The sequence below is a fragment of the Tauraco erythrolophus genome, chromosome 3 (assembly GCF_009769465.1).
Source record: "Tauraco erythrolophus isolate bTauEry1 chromosome 3, bTauEry1.pri, whole genome shotgun sequence".
Taxonomy (NCBI): Eukaryota; Metazoa; Chordata; class Aves; order Musophagiformes; family Musophagidae; genus Tauraco; species Tauraco erythrolophus.
Window position 1 is genome coordinate 82,007,288 of NC_141467.1, and position 13,223 is coordinate 82,020,510.

Consider the following 13,223-nt stretch of genomic DNA (forward strand, 5'->3'; position numbering starts at 1 on the left):
AGGATTTAGGACTAGGTCATTAATTCTGGGTAGCTCCAGAAGACTTGTCAAGTTGGGGCTTGGCCAGGATCACATTCATCTATAAAACCAGACTGACTGTTCCACCCTTGAGGAAGGCAATGGAAAGCACAAAGGACTGAATTAACCTAAGGGTAAGTAATTTCAGAATTCAAATTTCCAGGTCTTTTTACTCCTTCCTTTCGTGTTCCAAAGAGCTGCCACCCACCTGTAGCGGCAATATGTTGTCACTACCAGTACACCTGTGTGGAGGACAGCAGAAAAGCAGCTCGCTCCTGTGAGTCAGTTTGCTCCCATCTGAAGCATTTGGTATGATTAGCAAGGAGTCTTGTAAGTACGTCTTTTTCCTCCATCTGGCAGTTTGATCTGTGTTCCCCTGTCACCAGTTTTGATGGATTCATTTCACACGCAATGAAAGGCTGTCTCATGGGTGTTTAAAAAGCAATAGCAAGGCAGTTGCTAGCACTCGAGAGCAGAGACCTTCAACCAGTGGCTCTGCTGGCTGTTTTTAGTTCCTGTATGATAGGAGGAGCGCCTCACCTAGCAGCAGTCTTGATCCTTATGTTTGCTATGGTGGAAACATTTTTGACAGTATAAATGAGAGTGTGTTCAATGGTGACCACTACCAGAACAAAAGAGCAGGGCTGAGCGTGCCCCAGTGTTTTCCTGTGCAAAGCTAGCACCACCCACACAGGCTTCTGAGAGAGAGGTGCAGAGGTGACACCAACACTGTTAGGGACAACTACAGTCAAGGGAGGGGTAGAGGTTCGTTTCCAAATGAAGAGTGGGAGTACAGCTCTCAGATGAGTCAGTAAGGAAGAGCCCCCACAGAGGAGTCTCACACCTCTTACTGCCTTGCAGAACTGCTCGTTGCTGCCTCTTTGCTCCTGTCCTACTTTCTAGGAAAGCTGCAAAAGTTCACTGCATTCTCACAATGCCTCCAACAGCAATTCTGAGCAACCTACACCACCACAGCACTCATTAAGCCATCAGCTATACAAAGAGAATCTATAGAAGACAGACAATGTTTTTCACTGGCACGTCTCCTTGCCTGAGTAAGAGCTGAGCCTGGGCTGTGAGGTGGGGAAGGAGCATATCTGAGAGTTTCTGTGAATTGCACAGAGAGTGTAATAGGCACAATGTTCTTCTATATTTCTGTGCAGAAAATGATGGAGCAGAGAGGATGAAGAATTCTTCTGGAAATGCCACTTTGGGCCTCCATTACTGCTCAGAGGCCAAGCTCTGTCACTGTGTGCTACCAGTACTTACCCAGTCAGGTTGGCATCAATGACAGACCCATCAAAAACAGCACTTGAAAACCTGAGACCCCAGCCTTTATATTGCCTCATGGTCCAGAACTCTTGTTACATCCTCTCCTTTTCGTATCATCATGCTCATAAATGCAATGTAAATAGCATTATGGTGTCCTTCTTACATGACCCAATCTGCAGACATTCATCCTACAGGTGGCAAGACACACTTGCCCATGTCTCCATGGTCCTTGGGAAACAGGATGATGGAAAAACAAGAGCAAACTGAGTGATTTGTTCTGCCTCACTCTGTCCAGCTCACCCTTCCTTTCAGAGCTACCTGATCCTCAAACAAGAACTTTTAGCTAGAGCAAAACAACACTCTTTCAGAATTTCAGAAAAAAACCTATGGTGTCTTCCCCTGAAGACCTAACTCTTCTGCTCCTCCATTCAGTCAGAGACTGGGCAGGGAGGGATCACTGGGACGGGAACTGAAGCATGGAAAAGCCTCTTCTCCTAGCCTGGAAGGTAGAGTCATTCATTTGAAGGCAAGTTAATCTGTAGTTTTGAGGCTGTAACAAAATAAACTTTAGTGAAGGAAAAGCTCCCAAACCGGACTTGCTATATTTTCTACTCACCTTATTTATGCTGAGGTAATCACTGCAGAAGATGGAGAAACCTGGTCGCTTTTCCCAAAACTCTCTTCCTAGCCCTGAGACACAGAGAGTTGGTTCAGAACAGCCCTACCACACACCACGTGATTTGGCCTCTGGGTGGGGGGTGGTGAGTACAATGTCTCTTGGGTATCTGCCTAACACCCGAGCTGACAGCAGGTAATCCCTCAGCAGATGCAGGTGAGTTTCTGCTTAGGGAAGCCACAAAACTCCATTGCTCTTCTCTCCCTGCGCTTTTGGGTTTTGCTTCTATTCTACAGGACTGAGGGTAGTAATATACCCTCCTTAACCAACAGAAAGAAACTAATGTTAAACGTACACTGTTCTCACCAGTCTCTGCAGAAAAACCTGGCTGACTTAGGAATTTCACTGCTTTTCACAGAATCATAGAACAATCAGGCTGGCAGGCACTTCTGGAGATTGTTTCCTGCTCAAGCAGGTTCAGCTGCAGCAGGCTGCTCAGGACTGTGTCCAATTGGGTTTTTACTATCTCTGAGTATGGAGAGACCAGAATCAACCTGGGCAATCTGTAGCAGCGTTTAGCCATCCTTACATTAAAATGTCCTTTTCTTACCTTTAAGAGGAACCTCCTGTATTTCAATCTATGCTCATTCCTTCTTGTCCTTTCACTGGGTGCCACTGAGAAGAGTCTGGCTCCCTCTTCTTTATCTTTGCAAATCCTTGACTTTCTCCATAACAGGAGAGAAGATCAACTGGACTGTATTGCCAGGAGGACACAGTTCTTACTTCCCGGTCTGTGGCAACCACTTTGAATTCACAACTCTGATCTATTGCTATGTTTGATTTTAACCAAACACTAGGCACCACATGTACCATTGAAATTAAGGTCTTTAGAAGCTCCTGAACATAACTCAGTTGCAGTTCTTTAAAGTCAATTTTTAACATGCTTCTGTTCTTCCTTACACTTCATTTGCACTTGCAAATTTCCATCCGAGGATGCTGTAAAAATGCCGGCACAATACGCAGTACCTCTTACGCACTGAAGCCAGTCTGATGGCGTGGGGCTGATTCCTAATGACAGCCACCAGTCGACATGTTTGCAAGCAGTCAAGAAGCATCATTCATTCATTCAGCTTCCAACACAGGCTTATTTGTAAAGCATCTCCTGGTTGTTAGGGTAAAGGAGAATCTAAACAGACTGGAAGTTTACCCTTACACTTATGCTGTCACAGACAAATACCAGTTTACTCCCTACCAAGGCTTTCTAATGTCTGTCGCCTTGCTATTTATGTAGCCCAAGCACCAGAACTCCCCTGACATCCTGCTTCTTGTGCACAGGAGTTCCTGGGAGTAAGCCACTGGTAAGTATTTCTCAGGCAAGACTGGCAAGTCAGCAAGACTCATCCATTATCAGAAAACAACCTTTACAAATGAAATTTCTTTAATAGGCTGATATTGAGAATGTACTGGAGGATGTACAACACTGATGCTTCAACCAGAAATAGAGAGGAGACAGCAGGATCTTATGATAAGGGTCTTATTCATAGTGAAACATTCTTATTTCTGTAGGACTCTTCACTATGATATTTAACTCGGAGAAAAACCCAAACCAGAAAAACCCTGGATTACAAACATATCAAGCAACATTTTGAAAATGGTTGTTGGGCAATACCAACTGTTCTGATAGTTACAGAACTTTAGAGTTCAAATTTATTCTTAATCAGATTATGATCCTTTACCAGCATCATGTTAAGAATTTTAAGAGCTCTTCCTTTGCTCTGATACATTTAAAAAGGCAACAGAGTCCCCCTCAGCCTTCCTTGTGAGGCTAAACAAGCCCAGTTCCTTCAGGCACTGTTAATAAAATGCATTTTTCATTCTCACATTGATGTCTGCAGCTTTCTCTGCACGTGGTGCAGTCTTGAGTTCCTCTTCCTTGAGCACAGGTCGCCTGAACTGCACACAGATGAGTTTCTGGGTATACGTGCCTGGGAACATGTCAATCCTCTGCTTTAGAAAGACCTCTTTGGAAACATAAAGCATCTGTTTGCCTTTTTCACGACTATCCCATCATAGTCCTGATATGATCAACTATTATGCCCATTTCTTCCTCACTGCAGCCCTCTCAGAGCTATGGGTGGCCTTTTTGGAGCAGACACTCTTCTTAAGGTCTGACTGATGTGACATAGCTTTAGCTGACTGAACAGTAGGTTGCCCAGCTACCTCCTGAGTGCACAAGAGAGACACCTCCCACAGGGGATTTACTCCAGGTTGTTGTCTCAGAACTTCCAGAAGTGCTTTACTTTCTGTATCACTGATAAAGAAGCCTTAGTAACTGTTTGGTTTTGACATCTAACATCCAAACAGCTCCTACTCTCATACATGGCTTATATCCTGCCCTAGCAAATGCCACCTTATTTCCACTCTTTAGTCACCAGTGCCATGCAGTACGTTTAATATTCCATCCCTCTTCCATGCTGACAATTCTTCAAAACTTCATTAGCATGTGCCATGGTAACAAATGAAAATCTTTAACGGGATCAGGCCCAACACCTTGAGGAATTCCAGTACTGATCTCCTTCCCACTCGGTAATTCTTCGCCCAAGTTGACTTGTGTTGGCTCCTTATTGACTTTGACATTCAATTCCAAGGGCATCTTGTCCAGTCCAAGACAAGCATCATCACAAGTGATCAAATCAACCTGGTTTAACAAGTCAGCTCACCAGTTTAGCATCCATGTAAGTGAGTTACACCTGGAAAATCAACAAGAGATACCAGCTGAGTTTGCCCTAATCATTTTATCTACATAATTTTCTACTTACCGTCAAGTCTTAATTATTCTTTTCTTCAAAATTTGTTCTAAAGATTGCCCACGATTGTAGAAAGACTGATAAGTCTCTGAGTGCCAAGATAATCCTTGTCTTTTTAATAAGCACAGGTACGGTGCTCACTGTTCTACTGTCAGACTGGAGCACTCCTAAGTTTTAAAATCTCTGTTCCTGGAACAGCAGTTTTATACACCAATTCTTCAAAACTCTTGACGTAGAAAATTTTATTTCTTCTCTTAGTTTGAGCACACTAAATGCTGTGAGCTTCTCTCCCACTTCACTTAGGGTCACTCCTGTGTTTCTACCTTTTCTTTAGCCACCCTAGCTTTATTTTCTGGTATAGCCAGAGCAGGAAAGGAAGTATTCCTTTGTTGTGTGAATTTACAACAGCTGCTGCAGGATCCCTCTGAAAAGATAAACAGGACCATGTAGAGAGAGTGTTACCTACAAGATAACCTACTGCGATTCACTTTTGCACTTACCTAAAGCAGCGTAACGTTTTACAAATATATAGACCTCTCTGTTGATGAACTTTGGGAGAGAACTGAGGAGTCCTGCCAACGTGAGGCTGAAGATGGTACACTGAACTCCAAGGAAGCTGCTGGCAAAGCACCTAAGGAAGCAATTATATAAGGAAATAAAGATGAAACTGTTTAGTTAAAGGCTTTGGCTTAGGCAGAGGCTAAAACACACCTGTGAATTTACCCATGGTGGGCAGCGGGAGGGCCAGGAGGCCTCTTTCCTTTCACCACAGTGAGTCTTTCACATAAAGGGTCTGCTTTTGTGCTCATCAAAGTCAACATCGAAACTCCCTTTGGTTCTAATAGCATCCTATGCTGGCAGAATGCTTTTTGCTCACTCGGAGCTGAACAGAACGATCTAGGTGCTCTTTCGCACAGGCGTTAGCACCTGTTTGGTGCCAAGGAAAGAGACTGGACTGTCACAAATGGCCTTATCCAGCTGCTATTGCACTGCAAGAGATTTCTAAAAGCACACAGTATACTAAATGCACAGTCGATCTCCACGTTCTGTACTTACTGATCATCCTTACAGTCAGCGTTTAGGGAACTCAGCAAAGCCTGTTAGGGCGAGTGAGCTTGGGCTGAAGGGGGACGGACGTTCTGCACTTCTCTTCGTTGTTTCGGCTGGTTAACTGTGAGGTAGCGGTGCTCCCCAACTGCACGTTCTTAAGCATCCTCACAATGTGTAAAGGTTTCTTCCTTTCCTGAAGCACAGATTTTATGGCAGACAAGACAGCAGCACCTTGATAATTCATCTACTGCTAATTTGGTGGAAAATTACATCATCTGGTGAACTACTCTAAGAATTAATGTGGATCTAAGTTTGTACCTTAGCTTTATTAACCTTTGGCTGTGTACTCTGTGTACTGTGAAGTCTCGTGTATCCAGACCGGCTGGACATCCTTACCAGCGCATTTGGGAATAAACGCGTTTCGCAAAATGTTAAACTCAACTCAGAGGTTCCTAAGCGAGTCCATTAGTTACAGCAGCAGAATTCCAGCGGTCTGGCACCAGCCCCCCAGAAGTGAGCGTGCAGCTGTCCTCGTGAGAGTATCGCTGGCCTCAGCCAGCCACAAAAGGACAAGGCTGCGTAAGGTCACACGCGCAGCTTTCCCAGCAGCTTGCTGCCTTTATCCGCAGCATGCTCTACTGCACCCCTGGGCCTCATTTGCTCAGCTGATTGCCTAATGTGCCATGCTCTGCGGAGGTTTTGAGACACATGAAAAGGGACCGTGACAGGACCAAATGCGCTGTCATCGGTGACCTCTCGTAAGCAGCATGCAGGCTACTGGATGGCAGTGACACAGGCACCACGCAGCCACGGGGTGCAGCCATCGTGGAGCTGCTCCTCAATCAAATGCACTTCAGCAACGCTCGAGACACTGAAGAGCAGGTGGGAGCTCCTGAAGGCACCCAGACTAAAAAATACCTGGAGCTGGGGCGGTGGCAAAGGCTGGCGGAGATTTAGCCTGGCCAGCATGAGATGGCAGCTCTGTGGAAAAGCCCACTTCAGGCAGCTGAGGGTGAGCCTGCTGGGGATGGCAACGCTGAATCTCCTTATTCAGATGCTGTTTATATAGGGCTTTTTGCAGTAACGGGTAACAAATGGAAATCAAGGATGCTTTTGAAAAGGCTCACTAAAACTTATTTTAGCTTCTACAAATGAGCAAATATTTTTGAATGTAAGTGAAATCGGTATGAAATGATTTATTTTAAAGTCAGGAAGATCACATGGTTCCTGCTCATGGAATAGTAAGACTGTTTACCCATGGAGAATGCTTATACACCAGTTTGACATGTTTGTGAACTACGGAATGGAGATGTTTTAGCATGTCCTTACAGGATATGAATGAGGACAGTGTATTTGTGAAGCTAATCTTTTATATCCCTATATTTCTAGTAATACTGTAATGCAAATATCTAATATGAGAAGATGCAGTGTTTTGTGAAACTGAGTCACACATATGGTTTATAAACACATACACGAATATTATACTTTTTCAAAATCATTAAAGCACATATTTGGGGAGAGAAGTAGGAAATCTGATGTCTGTCATTTAGTTATTGCTATGGTTGTGATGTAAAAACTACTGTGGATCTGGCTTTGTTAGGTTAGGCTCAAGCTTATGTCTTCCTGATTTATACTGTGAAAGCAAATGGTGTGTCTTACATAGTTTTAATAACAGTCCTGTGACTCTTTAAAAGGATGAACTAAATAAAAAATCAGGTCTAGATATCAGGAAGGTCCTGCAAAAGATACTGGGAGGTACTCTGGCTCTGAGGCCCTTAAAGGAATGGCTCCCTCCTGTTTGCACTGTTTATTGAAAGTTACTTCACTGAACTGTGCAGCTGGATGATTGATTCTCTGATGGGGGATTATTTTAATCATGTTAACTTAGCAATGGGAAGGTGCACTTAGATATGCATGCCAAACAACAAACATTTTATAGTGGGATATTGAATTTTCTACCAACTTGGCATCTCATCCAGATTTCCTGCCAGAAACATAACGCACTGTAAAAACTGCAAAGTTTGGCAGTTCAGTAATCTGTTTTATGCTGGTTTCCAAACTTACTGAAACCCGTTAGCAGCGTGCAGGAATTATAATCGTAACAGTTTACATCTGGAGCAAAGTGTTCGTCTTGGCTGTATTGCTGGCACAACCTATATGGCCATCAAAGACAGAGAAGGAGAGACAGAGAGCAGGCCGTTCACGTCATCTGCGAAGTGAACAAATGCAGTTAGCTGAGAGCATGAAATACCTGCACGCTGACTTCCAAAGCTGGTAGTACAAATTTCAAAGCACTAAAAGGAGTGTACAGTGCTCAAGAATGACGTAATTCAACCTTACTGCTTCCATGGCTTGTTTATCACTTACGGTGGAGATGGAACATAACTGCTTCTAACCTACACAACAGCAGTACCCTGAAGGCTCAGCTGAAGGCTTGCCTTCATCCCACTGGGATATACGCTGAACATTGCACAATACCTGGCTTCTACATATGCGCGTGCATCTCTACTCCAAGTTACGTACTGGTTTGATTCTCGCTAGCTGCCCTGGTGGGAAGTGAAGCAGAATTTGATGTCTTGCTTTTATTAAAAAAAAGAGGTCAAAATTGCTATTTATTTCAGAGTTGCCAACATTTATTTCCAGTTATAATTTCTGGTCTGCTTTGACCTTATTTTGGTTTAGTCTGTCAACTGAGGTTGAAACTTTATCAAAGAAGCTGAACCCTGCCAAACCAGCAAATCAGAAAATTTGGAAAGAACACCACAGAACTCCTGGCAGGATATGCAGTAGCAGGCTGCGGCTCAGATCAGCCAGGCTCACCCTGTAATTTTGCGCCAATAAACCAGCCATCACATAGCCAGCAATCTGTTTGGTAATGTGGCACCTCTCACCCCACTTAGGCTTGAAGGCTCCCATGGGGTTATTCAAACGTGTTAATGAATCAGAAGCCCTCTCATTTAAGCCTGGGTAGTGGGATTACTTTGCTGTGAGTGTGGGATAAACACAAGGCAAAAGTCAGCTCCAGCCCCAGGGTGCTACATTTGGATGAGCGAAAGATGAGAGATGAGCACAGCAGTAGAAGGTGAGATGAGTCCTGCAGGTGGAAGTTCCTCACTGCTGCCAGTTCAGGCTTCTAGGCACTGTACAGCAACGCCTGACATGGGTGCTTCAGTCATTTATGGATTCATTCTGTAAAAAAGAAGAGTAAGAAATTGTTTATTTTACTAGAAATTCTAACCTATGAGTTTGAGAGACACAGAAAGCCACCGCTAAATGTGCTGGCATGCAGGAAAGGCTACAGCTGACCAGAAATTATATCCTGGGGGTTCAAGAAAACGTCAGCAGAAAATAAGTTCAAACTGATGGTTAAATCCTTGCAGGCCTTCCTTTCAGTGAGCCTTGGCAGAAACATGAGTGTTGCTGAATCTCATTGCAAACAGAAGTAAAGCAGAAGGACTCACTCTGCTTAGACAGCTGATCTGTGGGACCACTTGGAACAGCAGTTTCTTCTGGAAGCCTTGTGCGCTAGCCAATCTCAGGCTATGGTGGAAATGGTCTCCCCACCAGACACTCCCACAGAAATTTCTTGTGCTATTGAAATAGGCAAGATGGGAACTCAGGAGCTCTCTCCACAGCGTGTTACTGATTTGTCACGGGAACTGCACAGTAACATGATTATATGAATTTGTCTGAAAGGAAACTGGTCAATTGACAGCATTCTCTGGTTGTTAATTTGTTCTAGATATAGGATTATTAAGGTCTTCATTGCATGCCTCATGAAGCATATTTGGACTGCGTTCCCAAAGCCAATTTAATCTGTTCTTGAAATCCAAGAAGTGTTTTCATGTGCGTCATCCCTGCACATGAGCAAAAACCTGCAGCTCGCTAAAATCTTGGGTTTCAGGGCTTGAAACTGTTGCTGTGTTCATGGGAAAAAATCAATCCCAGAAGCTAAACCTATACAAGCAAATATTTCCACCATCTGCTGTGTCTCCTCTTCACACTGCTGGCCCTAATAGAGAACCGACTCCAGAGGCTTTCCAGAGCTCTACTATCATTTTCAGTTTGTCCAATTCTAACTTCACACAAACTGAAAATTCTTTTCTTCTTATAGATATACAAGGCAATCTCCCCAAAACCACAGCATAGTCGCTTCCCAAACCTGTAAGATTTCCAGTGACAATGAGTAGCTCATTTTCATTGCCTTGGCATTACCTCCTCACTGAAAGAAACCAGGGAAATCAGAAAGCTGTGATTTTCCTGACCCTCCAGATAAGCGACTTCCCTGCTGGAGCTATAGCAATGCTGTCTGATACCCAGACATCTCGAATGAACTCCAAAAATGCAGCAGAAATGTTAAAAAAGAAAAAAAAAAAAGAAACAAAATCCACAACTAAATGCTTGTAACAAAGAATGGAAGGGAAGGATTCTTTTGATATAGATTTAGCCGAAAGCCCTCAAAAATAATTTCTTGAGGAGTAAGGAAAATTGGATGTACCAGTTAGCGTTTCTTGCTGGAGACAGCAGAGCATGGCTGGGCATAGGAAAGCAGCGTGCTGTCAACTATAAACTGCCTATTTGTTAGCTCCAGAGACTTGCTTGCTGCGCAGACAGGCGGAAATTGTGTGATGGGGATACAAACCGCGTAAGCCTGAAAAGAGACAGGCTAGAGGGGAGGGCTTGTGGCTGCAGCGGCAGGGCTGGCAGAGCTGAGCCGAGCCCCCCAGCAGGTGGTGGTCTCCGACAGCGCAGGGAAGGAGCTCCGCAGCTGCTGCGGCCCCGGCAGAAACCGAGGAAGGGGAATCCCTGCTGGGGTCTGATTTATTTCTCGGTGTGAAAAAAGCAGGATGGATCGGCCCACTTTTATAAGACCGTACTGCTGTGTGCTTCTAGTGGGTGAAAGCTGACTTCCCTGACAGAATTCAAACGTCCTGGGGGAGAAGCCACAGAGGTGTCAGTAGCAGATCTCATGGCAAACGGAAAGTAAAAGGCAATTTTATATGAATTACAGTGATCTCATATTGGAGATGCACTTTTTTTTTTTTTTAACAGCAGAAAATGCTGGGTTCTTAATGCCCATCTTAGGTTTGCAAATATCTGACATCTCCCAGACTGCAAAATTACCTGTCCTGCTCACGCAGATGAAGAATTCATGAGCCTCCCAAGCTAGTAAATAAAAGTGTTGTGCACAGCTATCAACAGGCAGGGCTGTGGTCTGGCTGCATGTTGAGCTCCTGATGCTCAGTCACTGAGCAACACTAAGCTGTACAGCTCCCTGGCTGTCACTTCAGCTTCACTTGGACTGTTACAGCACTTACCTTTACATGCCTAGGGCTTCTGTCATCATGATACAGGGGGTACCACAGAGACATGAACCCCATCCAACCAAAGCAAGAAGCTTCTGGTACAGACGCACCTCACTGCACATGCAAATGAGGTGGAATTATGGTTGCACAGTCATCCTCAGCATTCTGGAGTGGTTTATGTGGCTTTGTGACCTGAATGTTAACTTCTGTGAATGTGTAACTGGTCAGGATTTTAGAGAACAAATGGATAACAAACCCACCGCATTGCCTCGTATCTACACCTGCATGGGTCACGAGTGGGACTGAAATATCTACTGTATGATACCCACCTCTGCTTGAGCAGAGTGTGTAACGGACCCTGAGCTGATGGCACGGAGCTGCCGGTCCCTCTGCGAACCCTCATGAAGGGCAGATAAGCACACAAACCACATGGAGTGACTTGAGGCACCCAACAATGCAGCAGCAGCCGCAGGCAGCACTCACAGTGAAAGTCTCCTTTACTCATGGTGGTCCTATGCTGGAATTTAATGCATCTTCAAGGACTATAACTGCCAAATCCTAAAAAGTCCCTACCGAGAACATTTTCTACAACTTTTAATGTTTTAGTAGTTTAGGCTAAAGTTACATCCCTGGCTCCTTGCCAAATTCATGCCTCAATGCATGGAGGCACTGTAGTTGTACAAATTCGTGTATTTTGATGTATTTTGATGGTATGAAATGACTGTATGTGATTTTAGTATGAGCAAGAACAAATGTTTCACCACGAAGTGGTTCTGGTCCTGGCTGAACTATTTTTAGGAAAATTTCAAGCTGAAATTCAGCCCGAGGCAGGCAAGCGGCATGAGAAATTTCAAAGAAATGAAGTTTGGCAGGGCAATGGGGTGGAGCAGCCCTCTTGCTACAACCTGACATCTGCGCGCTCTGAAATAACACTGGAATGCATCGGGCTGTTACAAAATCCACACAGAAATGACAGTCCTTCCCATCAGACACAGATTTGCCTTTGCGCTTTTGAAATTTCCCCTCGTCTTTTTTTTTTTTTAAATTTAAGCCCCTTACTAAATTTTCCAGGAAGATGTTAATTTCTGTGGGGGGAAAAAAAAATAAAGCCGATCTGCTTGTCTCAGGTGAACAAAAAGCAGTGGGCACATCTCACAGCCCACCTTGGCCACAACCCGGCACCACTCACCCAGGGGAAGCACTTCTGCGCCCTTCAGCTTTGTGGGTTTTACCACCCTTTTGTTCCCGGTCCCTTTTCTCCCCCACTCTGCTTAGCCGCTGTCCGCCCCGACCCGAAGCTTCCTCACAAACACGGTTATTCGCCCCGAGCACGGCTCCTGCAACCCGTGTGCGCAGCGCTGGGCGGCGCCTGCCGAGGCGGGCGCCCGCGGGGGCCATTTTGCCGCCGGCGGCGCGCGCCGCGCTCGCAGCCGCGAGATGGCGGCCGTGCGCCGTGGTGGGCCCGCCGCCCCGGGGAGGGTGCTCGGGCCGAAAGGCAAAGGGGAGGCGGGCGTAATGCCGCGAAAGGGGTTTCTCGCTGGGCCTCCCGACCCGGTCTGGAGTCACCCGGGCAAAACAATCTCCGAGAGTCCCTGGGAGCGACACGCGGTGAGGACAGGCAGCGAAAATGGCGGCCCCGCGGCACCGCTGCGGCTGGTGCTCAGAGCCCCTGTATAGCCTGAGTGCTTCACAGGCGGCTGCCGGGCTCTGTGCAGGCTCCCTGGCGCTGAGAGTTAAGAGGTATTAAGAAATGGTTTCTTCTGGACGGAGAGGAGCTCGTGAGCGCCCAGCATGGTGCGAAGCCAGCACTGGCCCTGTGCTGCAGTCATGGTGCTGGGTAGTGTGTCAGGAGCCTCCTGAGCCTGAGTGCCCACAGAGTCTGACAGGGAGCCGGAAGCTTTGAGACCTGTTTATGTTTATGCTTTGCCTTCAGCAAAGCCATTTTCTTCCTCTGCCTCAGGCACCCCCCTCATCAGAGGATGGTAAGAAGTAGCAGCCACTGTGGCTGCCAGGCCCAGTGGCCCTGGTGTGTTGCCGAAGCCCTTCTCGAAGGAGAGGGGTGCTCGGTAACTGCCCCCACCCTTGACTGTCCTCCTCTCAGGGTAGGTGGGCCAGCTGCTCCAATTCAGCTACCTCAGACCATTCTCTTCCATG